A 7,137-nucleotide genomic window follows, 5' to 3' on the forward strand; every position below is an offset into this window, starting at 1 on the left:
TTCAAATATGCTGGGATGTTTACTGAATAAATATCTTCTTCATGCTTCAGTTTTCCAAAAAGTTCCCCCTGCTGCTGAGGTTCTTACTAATAGAATATTCTTTATTCTGTATTAGTACAAGTAACAATAATGAGAGTACAGTGAAAAGTTTTTACAGTCACTCCCTTTAATGGTGCCATCGTAGGTACAAATCTTGGGAGTAAAAGAAAAACCTGTTATACAAAAGAGGATTAAAAGAAAGCAAAAGCATTACCCAGGGAGGTAGTTGCCACAGGGTGAGAAGATTTTAAATTACAGCCTGATAACAACAGCATAGCATGTGGCGCTGGGCCCAAATCCAGCCTCCAGTCTGTTCCTGAGATAACAAGGTGTAGAGCTGGATGAACACAGCAGGCCAAGCAGCATCACAGGGGCAGGAAGGCAGACGTTTCAGGCCTAGACCCTTCTTCAGAAATGATCCTCACCGGCACCGAGCAACAAGGGAAGTTGTGCTGTAGTGGGGTTCAGGACTCTTGCACGCCCTCCTGCACACTCAGGCTGCCTTCTCCCACTCTCTCCGCTGGCCCCTGGGTCACACTGCCTGCGTGATGCTCTGAGGCTGCTTTCCCATGCTGCCGCAGGGCTCACTGCTCTGGATTTGTTGCCAACTCCAACGCAGAGGCAACAGAAGAAAAAGACGTGGAGCAGGGGGATCTTCAGTAAGAGCATTCTATTCTTCTGCCATCTTACACACGATACTTCAATTACATTCATTTCTCTTCAGCAACTTTTGAAAGGTGCCTTTGGTTATTCATCTTGGTCTATCAGGATGGAATTCAGCCCATCGAGTTGGCCAGGGTTTAACTCTGCACTCAAGAGTTCTCACACTGATCGCCCTATCCTGTTTAACTTTACCTTTAGGATCTTCCATCATCCTCAACACAAAAAAACCTAATAATTGATTTTTAAATACACTGTCACATCCATTTTCTGTTCCTCAATCTAGTTCTGAATAATCACATTTTAAATACATAATATAGTCAGTCAGTCAGTCAATCTAATTATGGTTCCTGAAAATACATAAATACATCACAAAAACGCAAACACTCAACCGTGGGCAGCACAGTGGCTCAGTGGTTAGCCCAGCAGCCTCACAGCACCAGGGACCCGGGTTCAATTCCAGCCTCAGGCAACTGTCTGTGCGGAGTTTGCACATTCTCCCTGTGTCAGCGTGGGTTTCCTCCAGGTGCTCATTTCCTCCCGCAGTCCAAAAATGAGGAAGCTAGGTGGATAGGTCATGCTAAATTGCCTGTAGCGTTCAGGGGTGTGTGGGTTGTAGGGGAATGGGTCTGGGTGGGATGCTCCAAGGTGGGGTTGGTGGACTTGTTGCGCCAAAGGGCCTGTTTCCATGTTTAAAGGAAATGACAGATACACAGACAGATAGATAGATACAGTTAAGAACTGATGCATCAATATCTGCAATAAAAGGGAGGAAACCCATTTGTCAAAACAGTCCTCTCTTGGAAGCCAGTTGTATGATTTCAAAAGTTCCCTGTCAATTGATGTGCAGCAACTCAAGTGTCCTCATCCTCTGTAGATGCATAGTCTTCAGTTATGTTTACTTGTACTCTTTAAACAACCCTCAACTACTTACTGTTACTATTCACAACTGCCTAGCTTTTAAAGGGGCAAATTACTGCAGATGCTGGAATCTGAGCTGAAAACAAACAAAAAAAATGCTGGGGATCACAGTGGGTCAAGGCAGCATCCACAGAAAGCAAAATGATTCTAGACTTGATATGTTAGCTTGCTTTCCGTCCGTGCCTGACCCAGTGTGATCTCTAGCAGTTTGCCGCATTATCTTCAGCAAAGATTAAAGCAGAGATTACAATAAATCAAATTCTGTGGTGCCTGATGGTTTTCCTATTTTCTGTGCCCACTCACTCCAATTTCCAGGTTCAGTGTTAATCAATTAGTAATTTTTTTGGGATCGTATTTATTCATAAGTATGTTGCTGGCATACTGACACCTATTATCCGTCCTCAAGGCAGTGATGGTGAGCCGTCTTCTTGAAGTGCTGCTGTCCATGTTCGAGGTATTGTCACGACTCACTGGAGGTAGTGCGTTGGAAATCAAGCCCCACTATTCTTAGAGAAGTCACAGAAGTTAAAAGCTTTTAATGAGAAACATGCAAAGTTTCCAAACTATCTGATTTTCTAGATCCAGGTTGATGGAAAGCATGGACCAAGTTCCTATGCTTAATCACTAATGACTACTTGTAATAAACTAAAAAAAACTTAACATTTGAAAACTCTAAATCACTTGTAATCACCACCACTATCACACACCACCCCCCGGCCTAACATATGCAAACAAGAATTAGCGGGGTGGGGGGGGGGGGGGGGGAAAGGAGTATATAAGTGACAGTAAAACACAAGAATGCTTTTTCAATTCATTCATAAGATATGCATGTCACTGGCCAGGCCAGCATTTATTGCTCATCCCTATTTGCCCGGGGGCAATGAAGCAGATGGGTTTTTCCTCACAATTGACACTAGTTTCACGGTAACCATTAAAGTCTATTGAATTCAAATTCCACTACTGGCTTTGTGGAACGTTACTTAGGATACTGGGATTAACTGCATAGCAATAATATATCACTGACTCTGAACTGCCCTCTGGGCAATTAGGGATTGGCAATAAATTGCTGTTCTAGCCAGCAAAGCCCATATCTAGTGTATAAATAAAAGGAAAAGTCAATGATTAGGGATGTGAATGGAGTGCCAATCAAACAGGCTGCTTTGGCATGGTCACTAATGTGTCTCTGGGATGAGGTTGCACTTCAGGACTTGATGACTAAAGATGATACATTCATAATACAACCAAACAGGCTGAACTGGCCAAATTCCTGGTCAACCATAACTGTGGCAGCAGCAGATCAATAGCCTCCCCTTCAACAGTTACAAAGGCTGAGCAACCTGGATCACGTCATGGACCGTATCCTGATGTCAAGCATCCTCCCTGCCTTGAGTAACTACCAGAAAAGGAGTTGAGCCAATTCCATAAATGCCAGGCAGCACGGTGGCTCAATGGTTAGCACTACTGCCTCACAGCACCAGTGACCTGAGTTTGCACACTCTCCTCAAATCCGCGTGGGTTTCCTCCCACAATCCAAAAACACACCATGCAAAATTGTCCATTGCATTGAGGGATGTGTAGATTAGGGGGATGGGTCGGGTGGGATGCTCTGACTGTGTCAGTGTAGACTTGTTGGACCCAAGGGTCCGATTCCATACTTTGTCACTTTGTGATCCCTGTCATATTTTCCATATTTAAACATTTAAAGATGTTAGTTACAGTTCTGTAAGGCCTTTCGTGACCAAAGCCACTATACCAGGTGCTTTATAACCAGTTAAAATGCTGTTCTTTTCCCCGCTAAGTGAACTAATGGTTCTGCTTTTTCAACATTACAGCCAAATTTGCAAACAGGAAATATCATCTCCGGTTGAGAGTGACACTATCTGAACTATAAATTCTGGTTAGGATATTGCTGCTGTTTGAATTACTACAAGATCTATATTTACCAGAGTGTGTTGATAGTTTAACATCTCATTCAAAACTACAGGATCCCCGAGCATGTAACTCTCCATCAATACAGAAATGATACAGTCTCTGCAGTCCAATCTAACTTCTGACTGGAGGCAACTGCTATCAGCTCACTCTAAAAATATCTCTGCACACGACAACCCTTCACCGAAGGTTTTCAACAGAGAATAACATCAAGCAGCATCGACTTCTCTGACAGAAGCTGAAATATGGGCAGTCAAGACTTAAAGGGAATGGAACGCTTTGCCTGCAACGGTAGTAGATTTGCCAACTTTAGGTACATTTAAGTCGTCATTGGATAAGCATATAGACGTACATGGAATAGTGTAGGTTAGATGGGCTTCGGATCAGTATGACAGGTCAGCACAACAGAGGGCCAAAGGGCCTGTACTGTGCTGTAATGTTCTATGTTCTAAAGCAGGAAGACAGGCAGAAGAGGGACAGAGATTAGCCCTGGGAACACTGTGTGCAGTCAGACTGCAAGTGCTCTGAAATCGGGCAGCACTCAAGGTCACGTGGTGCGTGGTACCTTCCATAGTTTTGTGCTATCGATCTCCTCCTACCTGACATATTTCCTAGTTTCCAATGGGATGTGCACTTTTAAAAAAAGTTAAGCCATCTAATTTTGAACACAAATTAAAATTCTTTAATTTTTCCAATCAAGGCATAGACAAAGTCCTGGAGATGTACAGCACAGGAACAGACCCTTTCATTCAACTCACCCATGCCGACCAGATATCTTAATCTAGTCCCATGTGCCAGCATTTGGCCCATATCCATCCAAACCCTTCTTATTCACATACTCATCCAGATGCCTTTTAAATGTTGTACTTGTACCGGTCGCTATCACCTCCTCCGGCAGCTCAAGTCATGTAATTTGGACCCCAAACTAGCACCAAAATTTCCATTCTGCTTTAAAACAAATTTTATTCCATAAGACCCTGGTTCTCACATCATATCGTACATTATAGAATGTAATGCTGTTCTGATTCACCTCCAGCACTGCCACAGGAAAGTCAATTGTATGACTAAGTGAATAATTGACAACTACAGGCTTTACCAATTTGATGGAAGTCATCCAAGAATTGCAAAGACAACTTGTGTAATGACATCTAACGTCTTACCCCAAGGAAGCACTAACTAATCTGATACCACATATTGTTAGAATTGAAAAAGAAACAAAATGCTTTCAACTTTTAACTCAAGAAGATGAGGAAGATTGAAAATTTGAAGTTTGGGGAATTGGGGGTGAGGGGGGGTTGGGAAAAAAAAAGAGTGAAGATGCAGTTCAGTGGAAGGGAAGAAAGATCAATTTCAATTTCTGAACATTTCAACCAGAACCACCAACAGCCTTACCCGACAGCACAAAACAAAACAACTTGGCAAGACTTAATTTGCTTAGCTCAGTTGTATGCTGTCCTTTTAAAAATAACTTGCAAAATGACTGCATCCTATTTTGCAATGGTTGTCGCTGATCACTCAGGTCTGGTGTACACCAGTGATTTTTAGTTACAACCTTCACATTCTACATCAATGCAGAATTGTCATGCCTTTACTAGTCAGATCATAAATACAGCCTCAGAAAGGAGGTTTGGTCTGTGTTACTTTGGAATCATGCCAGCGAGTCCTTCCAGCTATACATGCAGCGGTGGTGCAAGATGGAAACTGAATACAGATGCCAAATCTATACAGTAATATAAATGCACGCTTTGAAACTCTGGAAACAATCGTTACAAGACTATTAGCAAATAACTTCTTTCCTTTTTGCAGAAATGCTCTAAAGGCTTTTCTGTATATTATACAGACAATATTTAACACTCCATTGACCTAAAAAGTCAGCTTCCCAAAAGGAAATAGAATTACCATCGTTCCTCATACGTATACACAGAGTCCTAACTGCAACAAATACAGAAATCTGAACTCATGGGCCCCTTAGGCTCCGCAACTCCTAGTTTCAAATCCATGATTCATTGTTATGGGAATTTTGCTTGGGCTTTCCCGATTCGTAAGTCTCAACAATTCACTCCCACTCACTAAACCAACAGAACCATAAGCATATAGGGCTTCAGAACAGAATTTTTAAACTGCTTCATCTCAGATACTGGTGTTAATTTCGACCGAAAGTGTGCTGCACAGTCTAGAGTGCAGCATTTAGAATGAGAGAGAGAAACAGAGGCCCCAGCTGCCTGCCTGGGCGGGTGTAAAAGATCCTTTGGCGCCATTTCAAAGAGACGCCGGGAAATTAATCCTAATGTTTGATCCGATGTTTTATCCTTCAACCCAACATTGATAACAAATCCAGAATATCTGGTCATCATCAGCACAATACTGTTTATAGGAGTTTGAGTTTAAAATGGCTAACATGTTTCTTACATTATGATAGCAATCCCAAAAGTGTGCATTAGTTATAAAGCACTTCAAGACACCTTATACTTATAGCAAATGCTAAATAAATCTAGGCCTTTTAACATTCTTTTCAGCTAAAGCTAGTTGATTTTACAGCCAAGCAATTGCTATTCCTGAACTGTAGATTAATGAGGTGCTTGGAATATCCAGGTAACGTGAAGGGCGCAATTTGAATTTAGGTTCTTTCCTTCTTGCTCAAGATGACTAACATGAAAACACTGCATCACTGAAATATCGTCAAGCATTTTGCATGTTTAGTGAGCAAAACTAATAGTTATTTCTTAGTTTTTTAAAAAGTTAATCATGGCATGGTGTCGTCACTGGCTAGGCAGCATTTATTGCCCATTCCTAATTGCCTTGAGGGCAGTTCAGAGTCAACTGTATTGCCATATGTGGGCCAGACCAAGTAAGGATGATGGATCTCCTTCCCCAAGGAGATTATTGACTAAGGTTCTTGAGTAGATTTGTAGCTCGGGTTGTGGATACTGTAGTTGGTTTGCTAGCTGAGCTAGTTTGTTAGTTAGTTTGCAGACATTCCATTACCCTGTTGGGTAACATCAGTGCAGTTTCCAATGAAGTGCTGTTGTGTTTTCCCGTGAAGTATTTAAAATTTGGGGTCCATTAGAATTGATTACCTCATTTCCGGTTTTCCATCGCAGTAGTATATATCTAGTTCTAGATGTTTGTTGATGGCCTTCTTGGTGGCGAACCAGGCCTTGAGGAATCCTGTGCTTGCCTCTGTTTGGCATGTCCTAGAATCCTGGTGTTGCCCCAATCCAACTGATCGTTCTCCTTATCCACGCGAATGGAGGTGAGCAAATATTGGTCGTGTCTTTAAGTTGCTAGTTGGTGTTCATATACTCGTGGCCAATTTTCTTCCTGACTGTCCAATGTAATGTTTGTCACAGTCCTTGCATGAAATTTTGCATATTATGTTGGATCTGTGGGTAAGGGGTCTTTGGTTTGAGTTAGGCCACACGGGTTTGTGGGCTACTTTGATGCCCAACGGTCATAAGAATCTTGTGGTCAGTTCAGCTATGTTCTTGATGTATGGTGGCATGATGAGCGTGCTAGGGCGTGCAGTATCTTCCTGTTGTTGTTCACGAGATAAGGATCATTGGATCCAGTTTTTCAGGTACCTGTCGT

This window comes from Stegostoma tigrinum, chromosome 8, assembly GCF_030684315.1.
Source record: "Stegostoma tigrinum isolate sSteTig4 chromosome 8, sSteTig4.hap1, whole genome shotgun sequence".
Classification (NCBI taxonomy): Eukaryota; Metazoa; Chordata; class Chondrichthyes; order Orectolobiformes; family Stegostomatidae; genus Stegostoma; species Stegostoma tigrinum.